This window comes from Copadichromis virginalis, linkage group LG16 (genome assembly GCF_057382275.1).
Source record: "Copadichromis virginalis isolate Kocher_CV1m ecotype Utaka linkage group LG16, C_Virginalis_male_GT1.1, whole genome shotgun sequence".
NCBI lineage: Eukaryota > Metazoa > Chordata > Actinopteri > Cichliformes > Cichlidae > Copadichromis > Copadichromis virginalis.
The window spans coordinates 22962965-22977745 of NC_140633.1; the positions used below are offsets into that span (position 1 = coordinate 22962965).

Genomic DNA, 14781 nt, shown 5'->3' on the forward strand with positions numbered 1-14781 from the left:
GAGTAGAGCTATGTTCATGTTGGAAAAGATGAGTGATCTTCTTGGGCCACGGATTTTGCATTAATCTTACTCTGTGCTAATGGACATAAGATCTGAGACGAGCTCATATTTAACATTAAATGGATGTTTTGTTGGACACAAAAAAATCATCTGTCTATGAAATTTGGCACAGATTCCAGACAGCTGTGCTTCATTATGATTAGTCAATGTAACATGATGGAATGATTGTGATTGCTTGAACTGCCTATTTTAGTTTTCACGTATCAAGTTTAGTGGTAGGTAATTTCTCACCTACATAGCACGCTCTTCTTTTATTCATCAAAGACAGCAGATTTCCTCAATACAAAGATTTGTGGTTAAACTTTGAAGGCTCCACAGCTGTCGGACTCAAGCTGTATTGGCTGCCATGCAGTCCAATTCTGATGAGACCAAGAAAACAGAACAGGATGTCTGGATGTGTTTCACAGAGAATCCACTCTCACTGCCATTTGTCTTCACGACTTAAAAATAAAAAAATCTGTGCTGCAAATGGAACCATTCATTGTTCTAAACACTACCAGGCCAAACACTGAAGGGCAAAAACAAACAGACCGCAGCTACCTCCTGAAGCAAACGACTGAGATCAAATAATTAATTCCACGTCTTATCTTTGCAGTACTGGATGTAAATTGATCCTCTGCTTCTGTTCCCAACAGGAGGCCCATCCTGTCTGAGTCCGCTCCTTAGCATCAGGAGCAGCTGCAGGGAGGACAGAAGAAGGTCACAACCAAAATGAGACTCAACAGTCAGAAACAAGAGAGCCCTGGCCCTGCAGTTTCAAGGTCGAGATTGATACACAGCTCTCTGCAGAGGAAAAATAGAGCTCAGTGGAGCTCATTAAAGTGTTAGTCATGCACAATCACTCAGTCCTCAGTCCTTTTTCTGTCATTTTAGGCACCAATTCTGGACCACTTAATATGCAGCTGCACTAACTGCTTTTCAGCTATTCGCCATATATCTGAAGCCATCTAAAGGAGATATTCCCTGGCTTGTTAAAGCAGTCGTGAGCACACGTAAATGTAAATGCTTCCTCTCTCCTTGTGAAATTTAACTTAAAATTAGAGGGTGTGCCTTGAAGTCAAATCTTGTGCTCAGTCACTTGTCAGTGCCAAGGTAATGTGCTGCATTTGCATTCCCAGGAAGGTGAGGCAAGAAGCTGTTTTGCGCTGACTTATGATTCGACTTCTTTGGATTTCGGTAACTTTAGCAGAACTGTAAATAACTGATGATGCCCAGCATTTCAGCTAATGGAAAAATGGATAATACACTGGTAAGTAAATGCAAGAGTTACACACGGCCCTAATGTCAATAAAAAAGAGGCTTATGGGAGTCATAGTCCTGACTGGGTAATGAAGTTTATTTCAAAAGAAAAAGAAAAAGTTCCAGATTAAAGGGATTAGCAGTGATTGCATTAAGCCTCTCATCTTAGTCCACCTCCACACTTGATGACCAAAATGTGATGGTTTAGATACCAACTGAGTCACTGATAAAACAAGCTTAAGCAGTTTTGTGCAGTTCTTGACTTGCTTTGCATTCTGAGCAACTATCTTCTGTGGAGGGGTTGTTTGAAGTAATGCTTAAAAGTTACTTTTCTAAAATTTTAATTTAACATCAATGCTTTCCAACTCAATTAATCTATGTCTGATTGCTATGATCGGGCCAGTATACTGAGAAAAAGTCTTCCCCTCTCCAGTTTGCCACAATCTCCGTGAAGCAATGCAAGAGCAGCCTGCAAAATCTCATTTCATTCTTGCCATCTGTTCTGCCTCATGTTCCAATTGGAAATAAATGTGATTAATATTTCCCCTTTTGAAACAGAGACCACACTGCACCTAGAGTAATGGATGAAATTTGTGTTTTTCTTTTTTTTCTCATTCTGATGTTTGTATTCAAGTCCTATATACACGTTTGTCCCGAACAAATAAGTGCATGGACCTGAATTTGTTTGTGATGTCCGAAAAATTATATTACCAGCGATTCCTCTTCACTCCCTGGGTCTACAGGACACAGCAGAGGGATGCAAGCTGTATATAGGGTGGGACAAGGGCTCGGGTTCAAGTCAGGTCTTTGGCTGTGTTAGACTGTGAATGATTCATTGTTGAAGCTGCGGTTACAATACCTTTTGGGAAACAAAATCCAGTTTTCACAGGCAGTTTTGTTCAGTCTTCAAAATTGCGCAACAAACAGAAAACTGCGTGGCTGGAAAAAAAACCCACTTCCATGCAACACCAGGCATCAGAGCAACCAGATGTTTTCCTCCATAGCTCATTGTTATCAAGCTTGTTTTATGGGACAACTACACACATACTGAATCTGTCTGCTTATTAGTATTACTGCCATCTCTGTCTCTCTTTTTTTTTGTCTGACAGTCTACTTGAGACTGTCAGAATGCCATTTAGCGGTTAGCATATGCGCAGAGATATTTCACAACATATGTTCGGTGAAAATATGTGTGTGTGAGAGTGTGTGTGAAAGACATGTGACTGTTAAATTTAGACGGGGAACTATTTTAATAATTTCCAACTCCTTTCACCTCTGTTTATGCCCTCTTACTTCTGACTAGCTGCAGTTTGCAAACACAATATTTGCTTTAAGTCTGAGCTGTGTGTCTGAGATGACCATATTAAATATATTGTCTGTCTGTTATTTGAGCCAAGAGAAGAAAAAGCTGAACTGGAGAGTTTAGAGCACTTTGAAGCTAGAGCTTTGGGCTCATAGGGATTACTTGAAAATGTGACTCATGTTTAATATGAGCATTCACCACTGCAATGTAAAAAAAAAAAAAAATATATATATATATATATATATATAGATAGATAGATAGATAGATAGATAGATAGATAGATAGATAGATAGATAGATAGATAGATAGATAGATAGATAGATAGATTCCATTTAATATGTTTATTTTTAATCATAGTCTTATATGTAATCCTTATTTAGGTGGCAAAAATGGGGGGTGGGGTGGGGGGGGAATCTAATTATTTTCTGGTAAAAGTGATCAGTACCAGAAAATGTCTTGAAGAGAAAGTGGTCATTATCAATACTCTGCAGGGCAATTTAAAGCTCTGTTTAATTCCCCTATGTACACAGGCTGCACGCAGGCAAAGCTAGTACACACAGAGTGTAGAAAACATGTTAAAACAAGCTTCAATTATATATAACCTTTCTTTGTTATGAATGAAAGAGGCTGCCAGCAGTTAATGATTAGGCAGAGAATGGACCGTGATAATTACTTCAAAAATGTCAGTGTTAAAGTGCAAACATCCAAACACCTGGTAATATGACTGTGTGCCAATAAAGAAGCCGAGCTTTTAATCAGCACCCTTTAAGGTTTCGCACTCTCGTCTCAAAGATGACAGGGAGCAGCAGCTCCGAGGCGAGTTTTCTCTGCAGCTTTTTTTTTTTATCGCCGTGTCCTCCTATTTCCTTCTAGACGATTTTTTTTCTTTCTTGTTGTCTTGGTTGCATCCTTATTCCCTCGGGTCTTCATTTTCAGATATAGCAGATTCTAGTAATGTGCTATCTCATATGTTATTCAGTTTGGCAGTCATTTGATGTATAGGATTTGTGGAAATACTGTAGTAATCATCATGGGGAACTTAGCAGCCAGCTAATAACAACCAATACCGCCAGATACACTGAGCCAAAGCTACCAGACACTTACAAACACAGCAACAAATAACAAACGCCAACACTGTCAGGCTATAAAATTGATTTTTAAGCTCTTCCAGGTTTGATTGAGGTGCTCAGTTTGTAAACAGTCTCTATTCTGCTCTCTTCCTTAAACATAGTGAAAATACAAACAAAACGAGTTTGAATGGGAAAACAAAGACAGCCAACGTGTTTAACAAATTCTATGTTAATACTTATTTTATTCCTAGACTACAGGATAAAAGCCATGTTCCCTCGCTCCTAAGCCTATCTTTTATCAACTGTAAGCTGCTAACAAGTGCCCATTGATGATAGTTTTCTTATAAAACATGAAAACAAACATCCATTTATTTTCTTAACCGCTTATCCAATTCAGGGTGGCAGGGGCACTGGAGCCTATCCCAGATGTCAAAGCACACAGGGCAAGATTATTCATCTAAAGCCAGTCTAAGTATAAAGCCAATTACCAATTATAAGAATTACCAATTAACCTAACAGGCATGTCTTTGGACTGTAGGAGGAACCCAGATTATCTGGACAGAGCCCATGTGGACACCAGGAGTACACATTAACTGCACATAGAAAGGCCCCAGCCACTGAGAGGATTTAAACCAAGGATCTTCTTACTGTAAGACATCAGTGCCAACCACTGAGTCACTGTACTGTTAGTTAGTTGTACAGTACTGTACTGTAAAATGTCTTGAACCACCCCTAAATGGGAAATAGATCCAGGAGTGCAGTATGTGCAGTATGACCTCATTCATGTAAACTGTTTGAGTAGTCTTCAGTCTTTTGTTCCAGTGATCCCACACTGCTTCAGTAACATTGCTTGGATTCCAGAGAGCTCAATCCATGACCTTATTGGCATTGTGTCTGAGGTCATTGCTTAAGATGGTATTGCATGGTGAATGAAAATCTGATGGTATTTTACTGTGTTCCCCAGTGGTGCACGCCAATGGCTGAAATGCACCCCGAATGATGTCAGAGCCTGCACCGTGGTTTACAGATGGCTGTATACACTCACTGTTTTACATCTCGATTGACCTCCAAACATATATATCAGTTGATTTGAACAAAATAATTCAAATTTGGGTTCATGGTGCCATCAGATGTGCTCCCACTGTCTTTCAGTTTAGCTCTTTTATAAATTAGCATAGATTCAGTCTTTGCCACCCTTCCACTGAGATCATTTCTGATGAAGCTTCAGAGAATAGTAGATGGATCGACTGCAGTTGTTGGTGACAAATGCAATTTTATGCCTCTCAAAATGTGTTATTTTGGTCATTTTATTCATGGATTCAACTAAAGAAACAGGATACAACTATTACTAACAATTACTAACAAAGTACATAAAGATGCAATTAAAAATTGTCTCTTTGCTAACTTGCCTGTTATGTGCAAAACTGGTTCATTCATTCATTGGGTGCCCTTTTTTATGCTTGACTGAGATATAGGTCAGTGTTCAGTGGATTAACAAACAAACAAAAAATACTCTTCTTCTGAAAATGGTCAGGTACAAAGACTGGACTGAAAATGAGTGGAAAAGCAACCAATGTCTAAAGAAAAGATTTGAAATACCTTTAAAAAGCCTTTAAAAGCTGTTGCTTAAGACCACTCTAAAAATGACCAGAAATCCTGGGTCCTTCGATGCAAAAAGCTCAATACTAAAATGTAAATGTTTTTATTTAAATTATTTATTTATTTCACTAAAAATATGATTGTGGCATCTTTTATCTTGATCCGAAACATTCTGGCATTTTATTCTCAAAAGGCAAGCACATTAGCTCCTCTTTAATCCTATACTGCTGGTAACCTTAAAACCAAATTTTCAGCAGTATGAAACACCATCTCACACTTCAGGTGTCTCATACTATGTCTGATGCTCCACAGTAAATGTTCTGCATCCCTGCCCACTCACTGCTATATTCTGGAAATTTGGTGAAGTCATCAAACTGTATTCTGCTCAAAGAAATCATAAAGGTGTAATCATCCCACCTCAACAGGTGTGTGAAAAGTCCCTTGTAATTCCTATAACTTTTTCCTGGTTTCATCATATGTAGGCAGATCTAGGGAGTCAGCTGGCCTGTGGAAAATGCTCTCTTATCATAAAAGCACACAAATAGTAGATGTTTTCAAAGTAGATTGAACCTTTCCCCCTTTACCAGCTTTATGATGATTCTAACTATTCAAATATTCCATCAGTCCACCAGGCACAGTTAGATCAATTCACTACAGAGAGCCTAAACTTAGTTTTAAATATTTAGTTACGAAACTCCAGTTCAAAATTCCTGAACATCAACACAGGTTGGAACAAGAATCCATCCCAGCAAAATTTTCCACCTCTAATAAGTGCCACTTTCGTACAGGAAGGGTAATTATAAGAGAATGAGGTGCTAATCAGAAGATGGAAGCAATGACAGATGGAAAGAGTGAGATTTAAATGGTGTGCCGGTTCGGGGAGCAACTCATTCATCAACTCTGTTAGATGCTGAGTTAGCTGATGAGCTGTCAGCTTGATCATTCTGTGTTCTCCATCGTGATCATGGCAGAGTTAACAAACTCTGATCATGTTCATCTCATCCTCGACCGAGCATCAACCTTTGCCTTGTAATCCAGCGCTTACAAAAGCTTCCTCTTGAAAGCACAAAGTCACAGTGCATGTTACACAGACAATCAAATCAGTCTGATGTGCCACAGTCGTCACTGAAAACCTCATCAGAGGCGTCTCGATCAGATCCAAGATTTTCAAAAAAGGATCATTGCTGTTAAAATCACCAACAGGCAGATGCATCATAAGATTGAAAACTCAGATGACTTAGTAAACATATTCAGAGCAAGAATTCAGTCTATGTTCTGCACAGCAGAATATATTACATTATTATACTATATAGTAGTAGCAGTAGGTAACAAGAGAGGGCATAGAGGGCTATCCTAAAATGTTCATGCTTTATGAAGTTTTTATCACAACATGCTGATGTCCGCCTGCTTTTATAACAACACGGTGATGTCTGACCTTTAACCTAAGACCTTGAAGCATTACTAAAATTATGTATTTTTATTATCTTTCATATTATTATATGATTGGAGCAGAATTGCCTGAAATCTTTGGCTTCTATAAGCTGTAAAAACTTTAGCTTTTAGGACATAGTCATGCAGTGTGTGATTATTTCAAGAACTTTGGCATGTTTGTGATGTCGTAGCGCGTCAAACTGAAAAAAGAAAACGTGTGTTCTCTCCTTGCCCTTATATATCATATAATACACTCGATATGGATTCTTGAAATTTGTTTTCAAGAACAACTTTGACCTTGGGCACTAACAATGAAGGTCATGGTTAAATTCTTTTAATTGACATAGCATGTCCCCTAGGCCTAGTATATTGTTCGAAGGCGATTGATAAAAAGTTGTTTTTACTGATTTTCACATATGGTGTGAACCTGACTTTGACCCATTTTACCAAAATTGAATCAGCTCGCACTGTTATTGGTATCTACCATAACACAACATTTTTAAAATGACATCTTAAAACCGTGGATGTTAGCCTCACCTTCACACCATCAACAGGTCAAAGTATAGGAGATGTGGTTGCGTTGACAGATATCAGTCCTTTGTCCCTGCCTTATTTTTTAGGTTTTCCCAAATCCTTTTCTATATGATACACAACCTAACCGAACACTTCCCCCAAAAACTAAAGCGACTCTGACTTTATTTGAACTCCTACATGATTTGTAACTTTCCTTTCTCTGATCCAAAATAACCTGCGTAGGCTTGCAGTCTTAGGTTTCTAAGTTTCCTCTAAGTGGCAGCTTCCAGAACTTTCCAGTCCATTTTTCAGTTTTGTTTTGTGTGGCCTTTTTTTTATTACTTGACCAGATCCTAGCCACACACGCTTTAAAATCTCTACCTCAGTAGAACTGGGTGAAGAAAAGCAAGGTTCTCTCTCTGTTTTTTCTTCCTTCCTGTTATTCCTTTTCCTTACAGCACCTTGTTTGACATGTGCGTACTGTGAATGTTAATACTCAGTGATTTTATTATGAGTTGAAAAGTGAAAATTTCATAAGATAAGGTGAGGTCTAGCTCAAACCCTTGACTTTTTCTTCCTGCTTGAAAGCCATACACCCAATTCCTCAAATATGATCTCATTATTGCAAGTATGGAATTGTGTTTTGAGACTGACTCATCTATCTCAAAGGATGAATTCTCATTATGGAGGAAACCAATTCTCTCTTGCTTAATAGCGAGAACGATTTTTTTTTTTTTTTTTTTTTTTTGCCTTTGCTGCTGGCTGCTGCAAATCCTTAAGCTTAAAACTTATTTTCTCTTCTTGCCAACACAAGCCACCCATGGTGAAGAAGTAGATCTCTTTATCAGCATTGTTATGATGCTGATTTACACTATATCTGGTCACCCTTTACACTCTGTTTTTGAAAGCTGGAATGCTACTCATTAACGGCCATTAATATCATTGCCACTATCTTAATGGACCAAGAATAGAGTCCACAAGCTTTTCCCATACGGAAAAGAAATAGTAAAAACTTATATGTGATTACTCATGAAAGTGGCCACTTTCATGAGTAAATCATATAAGGCTTACATGATTTACTCATGAAAGTGGCCACTTTCGCATTACTTTCATACATTGTTTTAGTAAGTATCCAAAACATACAAGTTTCATTATATAATTTTTCAAGGGATCTTATATCTGTTTTCACACTTATATGCTTTTCATACAAGTTTCACACAAGACAGATACAAACTTTATAATATTTATATATATCTTTTCCATATGGGTTGGGTTAGGTTGGATTTTCAAGATAATCAGTGTCTTTAATGCCAACTCATCAAAGGGTTAAGTTTCTTCTCAGGAGCTTTCCGTGCTCCTGTGCAAACCTGTACAGCAGATGAGAAGCAGAGTGAGTGTCAGTGAGGTATGTGTAGGTACACACCCCAAATGAAGGGGAGTATACATGCAGACAGAACACCTTCAGCCTTCTGTCTCCTGTTTTACCTCAGGGGAAGTACCAGCTGCCTGACAGTAACACTCAGTTTTAGCCTAATATTTATTCACCAGACAGAGACACATACCACTGCAGCCATGGGGAAGCAGGTAAGATCTGTTAAAGAAACACTTAGTGGGACTGGATCAAGCGACTTTAATTAGTGCTGAGTCTTGACTTTAGATTTTGTTTTTTTTTTAATTGCATGACCAGTGCTAATCACCTCAAACTGAACAGCAGGGAAATTGACTAGCACTGTGCTAAGTCACAAAGGGTGAAAGTTGGGGCCTTTATCCTTTCGTAAAAGGTTTCTGGCAATTTTTTCAGCTGTTCCTTGGAATCTGCTATAGTCTACATAAGAAACTTACACACTGCAGTCTGCACAGTGAAGGAGAATACACGCATGGATGCACAGGATTGCACAAACAGGTTTGCATAAGAAGAAGACGTAAGACACTAAAAGTGTGGGTTGTTTGTGCTTCTCAACATAAAAGTTAATTTAAAAGGGAGGGAGGCCAGATATGTTGTCTTAATATGAAGTTCACTCATGCGTGCACATGCATCAAATCTGCTGACAACTGAACAAAACAACTGTTGGTAAATTATTCAGCTGGCAAAAATAAATAAATAAATCTTTTGCTATTCACAGGAAGAAATGTGGTGCTAAGGTTTTGTGCAGTTTTGTGTATTTTTCCTGGATCACTCATAAGTTTCGACGAGAGGCATTTCCCTCCCTCAAGCTTTTATTTTGGTGGGAAGTGAAGCAATGCCATGTTGTTTCAGACAGACCAGAATGTGCAATTGTGCCAAATAACTGCGGATAGGGAACTCTGGTGAATTCATTTAGGATTTTAGTACTTTCCTACATGCAAGCATCTGGATCTGTTTTTTCTCTGAAACACCCTGCTTGCTACAGTTTTAAGCGACCGAACTATTTCTTAACATCAATCTTTTGTGCCTGAGGTATTGAATAATAATCATATTATAAAGACACAGAAGAAGATAGCTTGAATGTATTATTATTCCCCTGAGTGCTTTGGATGTCTGCTGATTTTAATATATGTTTTAAAACTCCCTCTTGCCTTCATTATATAGCTCTATTTCGTCAGTCCTCACTCCAAATGATAAACAAAACAGTCTCCATCGGCTCAGCAGTGCCAACTCCATCAGCTGTGAATTCTCTGCGCCTCGTTGTTGTGACAGAGCGAGAGCTGATGCTAGGTCACTCTCATTGTCAGAGCCAATAACTGTAAATGGGAATGGGGTCTTGTGGGGAAATGGGGCCCGTGTGATTGTAATGTGTGCGCATGCATGTGTTTGGACTCGCTGCACAGTGCAGCTGAAGCATATCCCTCTATCAGTGATACCTCTGCAAATGTTCATCCAGTTTAAAACCTTGAAGAATGCGCTTCACAGGCCAGGGTTGAGTAATGTGTCCTAAACTGTCTCGAAGGAATGTTTTGTTGGTTTTTTGTAGGGCCGCACCAAGCCAACATATACAGCGGAGCAGTAACACCTCAGTGACAGACTGTTATGTGTACGTTCTCTACACGACGGCGGTTATCATGGTCAGTGCTAAATGAAACGGCGACGGTAGTGTCAAAATTTAATTTAACCCGCAAAGATAGGGTGTTGAAAACATCGCTCAGCTCAGACGCAGCTGACCCAGATCACAACAGCTGCACTTCTGCTTTTGGCTCCAACAGTCTCTATGAACGCATGAACACAGTGCACCAAAACAGATGTTCAGAGCTCCTCAAGCATATCCTGGCGTAGGATGTTTGAGCACAGTGGCACTGTGTCTTTGTTTCTCTAACGGAGAACTGGAGAACAGATAAGTGTTAAACCTCTTCACTGGAGAGTAGACGGTACACTTTTATTCCTTCCTGTGTTGGATAAGTACTGTCTTTAATTGCTGCCTCTTGTGTTTGTGGGGGTATTTAGCTCAATGCTTCACTATCTTTGATAAGATAACTCCAGTGTTGTCAGTGAGAGTATAATGATAAAGACGTGACACTAGTTTTAGTGGGTCCCTCAGAAGCTGGAAGCAATTACAGATTCCTCCAAGCAGCAAGAATGTAGCAGGCGTTCACCATGCACTCTTTCAGAAAGATACATTTTTGTCAGGAAAAATAAAAAATAAAATAAAATACAAGCCACGACTTTCAGGCCTTGGGGCTGTGGTGTGGACTAAACATAAAACATGACCTTACTTTTCCAAAAAGAAGGGGGGAAAAAAATCCTCAGTGTTTCAATTCAATGAGAAAGCACCAGACACAGTAGGCTTTGAACAACGCAGTATAAGTAGTTTCCTCTGTAAATGATATATGAACGTTTCCTTTGTTCTTCCACTTTTTTCTTTTGATCCCTTGTCATAATTTTCAAAACTTCATGCTCATCATTTCAGGGTGGAGTGTAGTAAATATACGCTTTATAAGTGCCGAATAAGGTTATTACTATTCAAACATTAACAGAGTCTCTTAAAAGCGTTGCTTTAAAAGCACTAAACAGACATGCTCTGTAGGGAATCCCTTAAAATATGCCTGTTTATGTCAATGTTTTATAATAAATTCAGTCCCACCACTTAGGATCACAGCATGTATTCGTTTGATACACTATAGTAGAGAGCAGAACAGGGCTGATAATTGATTCTGTTGCTGGCATAACTGAACGTAGCATCAGCGAAGCCGCAGAAAACTAAGAGGACAAGAATCATTTCTAGGTCACGGCCCACAGCGGCTCTATACGTTCTGCCAGTCTATCATAAAGCACAGTGAATGTGCGTATGTAGATGCTGGATCTTCTACAGTTTATATCCTTAAACCTCCTACACTCTAAAAATGAAGACGTGCAGATTTTCTTTGAGATACCAGCTTAAATTGCACAAAATAACACCTCCGTTGAAAGCTGAAGATAAACTGCAGTGAGTGTTAATTGGCCTGGTACTAACGGGCTCGTTCATTTGGTTGATGTTTGGATTGATTGTGTGTTGCTTTGTTGTGGGCATCATGCCTTGGGGATGAAAGCAATTAAAGTGTTGAACCTTTGCCATGGCGGGGGCAGTCTACGCTTTCATCTTATTGTTTATTGGCAAAATGAGAAGTGTTTTGGACTGTCCTAGTTAGGAAAATAATTATTGCTGCTTAGATCACTGTTTGCACTCAAAAGGACAATCTGGATGCCAAAGCATGCGCTAACTCAATTGGGCATGTACATTCAGACTTTAATTACCGTCATTTCTGAAGGCTTAATGGCAAACATAACATTGTAAAGATATTCTCCTTTGTGTTGCCTTTCACTTGCATGTGCTCTATGAGGTGATGCATGCCATTTAGTGAGCAGACCTTAACAATTGTGAGGATGTATATAGCTGTGTATTAAAGCCAGCCATGCAGGATAGCCCTGGAGACTGATCCCATCTGTTCAAGGCCTGGCTGCTTAGTTAGAAACTCATCAAAATGTGGTCCCCCTAGGTTTGTGGACCCCCCTTTGTCTCTCCATTTGTTACCTCTTTGTCTCATTGCTGAGAGGGTGGGGTGCCAGGGGCAAGAGCTCAACCCCGGAATAGGGGAGGGGTTGGTGGGCCCAGGCATTAATGGAGACAGTATCCATGAAATAGCCCAGTGGAAGTGACGCTTCCTGGACATGTTTTACGCTTGCATGAGCATACGGCTGGGGTTGGGGTAGGGTAGAGAGCTTTACCAATGAGGGAGGGAGTGTGGAAAGAGACCAGCCAGGATGCTACTGTATGTTTTGTTTAATTTCCCATGTGCTGCTGAAAAACAGAGCTGAGCTGTCAGTGGGAGTTGCATCTTACTTCTGCGTTTTTGAAGATTATTCTGCTATACCATGTAAGTCAGATTTACTTGTTACTGTTTGGCTGCTAATGAAATACCCTGACTCTTTAATTAGTCCTGATGCTTTAGTGAGCATTTCTCATCATTGTCAGAGCATTGTTTGGAGCATATGGTGTCTGTCCTCTAGTTCCAAAATGTCACCTTAAATTTTATTCTCTGTTTAATGTATATTTAAGAATTTCTTTGTTAGGTATGAAAGAGGTTTGAACTTGGGAAAGAATAAACACCAAGATGAAACATATGATGATGATGATGATGCAGTTTAAAAATGTCTGCTCATTTGTTCACTTGGATAGATCCTGTTTTTTCCCTCATCAAAGTTTATGTAACATTCAATTTCACAGCCTATTTTTTTCTAACTTCTTATCTGCTTTTTCAGGAGGGTATTTCTAGCCCTTTTCAGGGCTTTCCCCCCCCAATTTATAGAGTGTGATGTGCCAGCCATCATCAAGAGAACTGCCTCAGGCTGTAAATGGCCTTATTTAGTGAGGATGAATATTCATTTGTTTAAATAATTATTCCAGCCATGCTGTTATTTATTGATAAGGAAATATATGGGCGCTATAATATGACCTTTTTTTTAATTCTAGTAAGATTACACTAAGAAAACAGTTCACAAAAGGTCACATATACAAATGCATTAACAAAGCATAAACAAAATTGCTTCTGTTACTCCTCAAACATCTGGAGTCCAATTTGATATCAGCTTGATAGAATGAAACTGCCAGTTTATATTTCAGTCATGTTGATGCATTATGACATAATCCGTGGTAAATATTTGGATTTATACAGTTTATTATATCTGCTTTTAGTGGAAAGCAGAGCTACTAAGTAACAAGAAGATACCAAAATAAATATGGATCAATTTGCTGGACTTGAAAGCCCCTGAGAATTTGTGTGTTAACAAGGATCAGATTGGGTTTCCAGTGGGTGAGGTGGGGACAGTTGTTAAAACCACAGCCCAGACAAGTTTTATATTTATGGGATGAGTAAAACAGAAACAGACATTTTTCCACTTCGCGTTTATTACAGTTCAGAATAGGGCGTGACTTTAGACTGACCCTGAAGTAGCAAGTCATTTTCATCTTTAAAAAGCACTGGCCGCAAATGTCAGGATGACTCTAATGTCCTGAGTTTTATTGCCTTTTACTGCCCTAATAAGATTCTCAATATGAGAGCAAGCAGTGAACTAATTATTCTGCAGACAATTTGTGGATATATATATAGTACTCAGAGCAATAGCACTTTCCTGCTGATTTTCTTGCTGTTGGAAATTATTGAAAAGGTCGTGTGCATCTAAGGACTGATATGAGGAATACCTTTGCTGTGTTTTGCACCCAGACTTAACTTTAGCATTATTATTGTTTTCTGCTCCCAGAAAGAAGAGAATGTAAGGAAGGAGTGTTAAAAGAGTGCTAAATTCTCAGGAAATAATAGCTAGCTTGTTTAGCAAGGTCCTTTTACAGACTTTCTGGTCGCACAGTCACATACAAATAAAATATTTTAATTGTAATCACCAACTGGACAAATTATTTGTCCAACTGCAACAAGAAGTCAAGAAGAAGTTCAGTGACTCACATTAGCGCAGGTAAAGCTTAACAGCAAGCTAGCAGCCTTATTGGTACTAGCTCGCTGTACCACCCAGAACAGCCCTGCCATTAATTTTAAGCCATAAAGTGAATTATTTAAAAATGATGCCATAAATGTGTTTATTTCTGCTCTTTGGTTTGGGAGCCGGCCTTAAAATGCCACTAGGTTTTTGTGACAGTCATATTAGCTTCATCTTTATATGCCGCTTGGTAGTTTTTTATGTATTAAATTGATTTGTCCTGTGAAGTTTCACATCCATTAGTATGTTAGTTACATGGCCATAGGAGTCACCCGCTTAATTTGCCTTTTGTTTCTCAATTTAGTCATGGTCACCGGGAGGAGAGCGACCTCTCTCAGGTATTGTTGTCTCGCTAACAGCGTCTTTACACATTTTTGCTCCTTACAAAACGTTGCAGACTTTAGATTGGCATGGGTTGCTGGAAGGAACTGGACAGTGACAGACAGCAGTAGGCTTGACTGAGAAACAAACAAGCTGTGAAGAGAGAGCTGAAGGTTTGCCAGTGAAAAGATTAGAGTGGCATTTGGCTGGAGCGCCAAGATGCACCGTTGCTCTTGCCACACTGTCATGGCAACGGAAGCTTTATACTTGCCTCGCAGTCCCCCCGCTGAGTGTCCAGACTGTAC

The 14781-nt window shown here is 39.2% G+C and overlaps 1 long non-coding RNA gene across 1 annotated transcript in view; it reads right to left on the reverse strand.

Annotated features, from left to right (window-relative positions):
- Positions 1 to 14781, reverse strand: part of LOC146690785 (uncharacterized) — a 46645-nt gene that overhangs the window by 9194 nt on the left and 22670 nt on the right. The gene's annotated exons all lie outside the window — the stretch shown is intronic.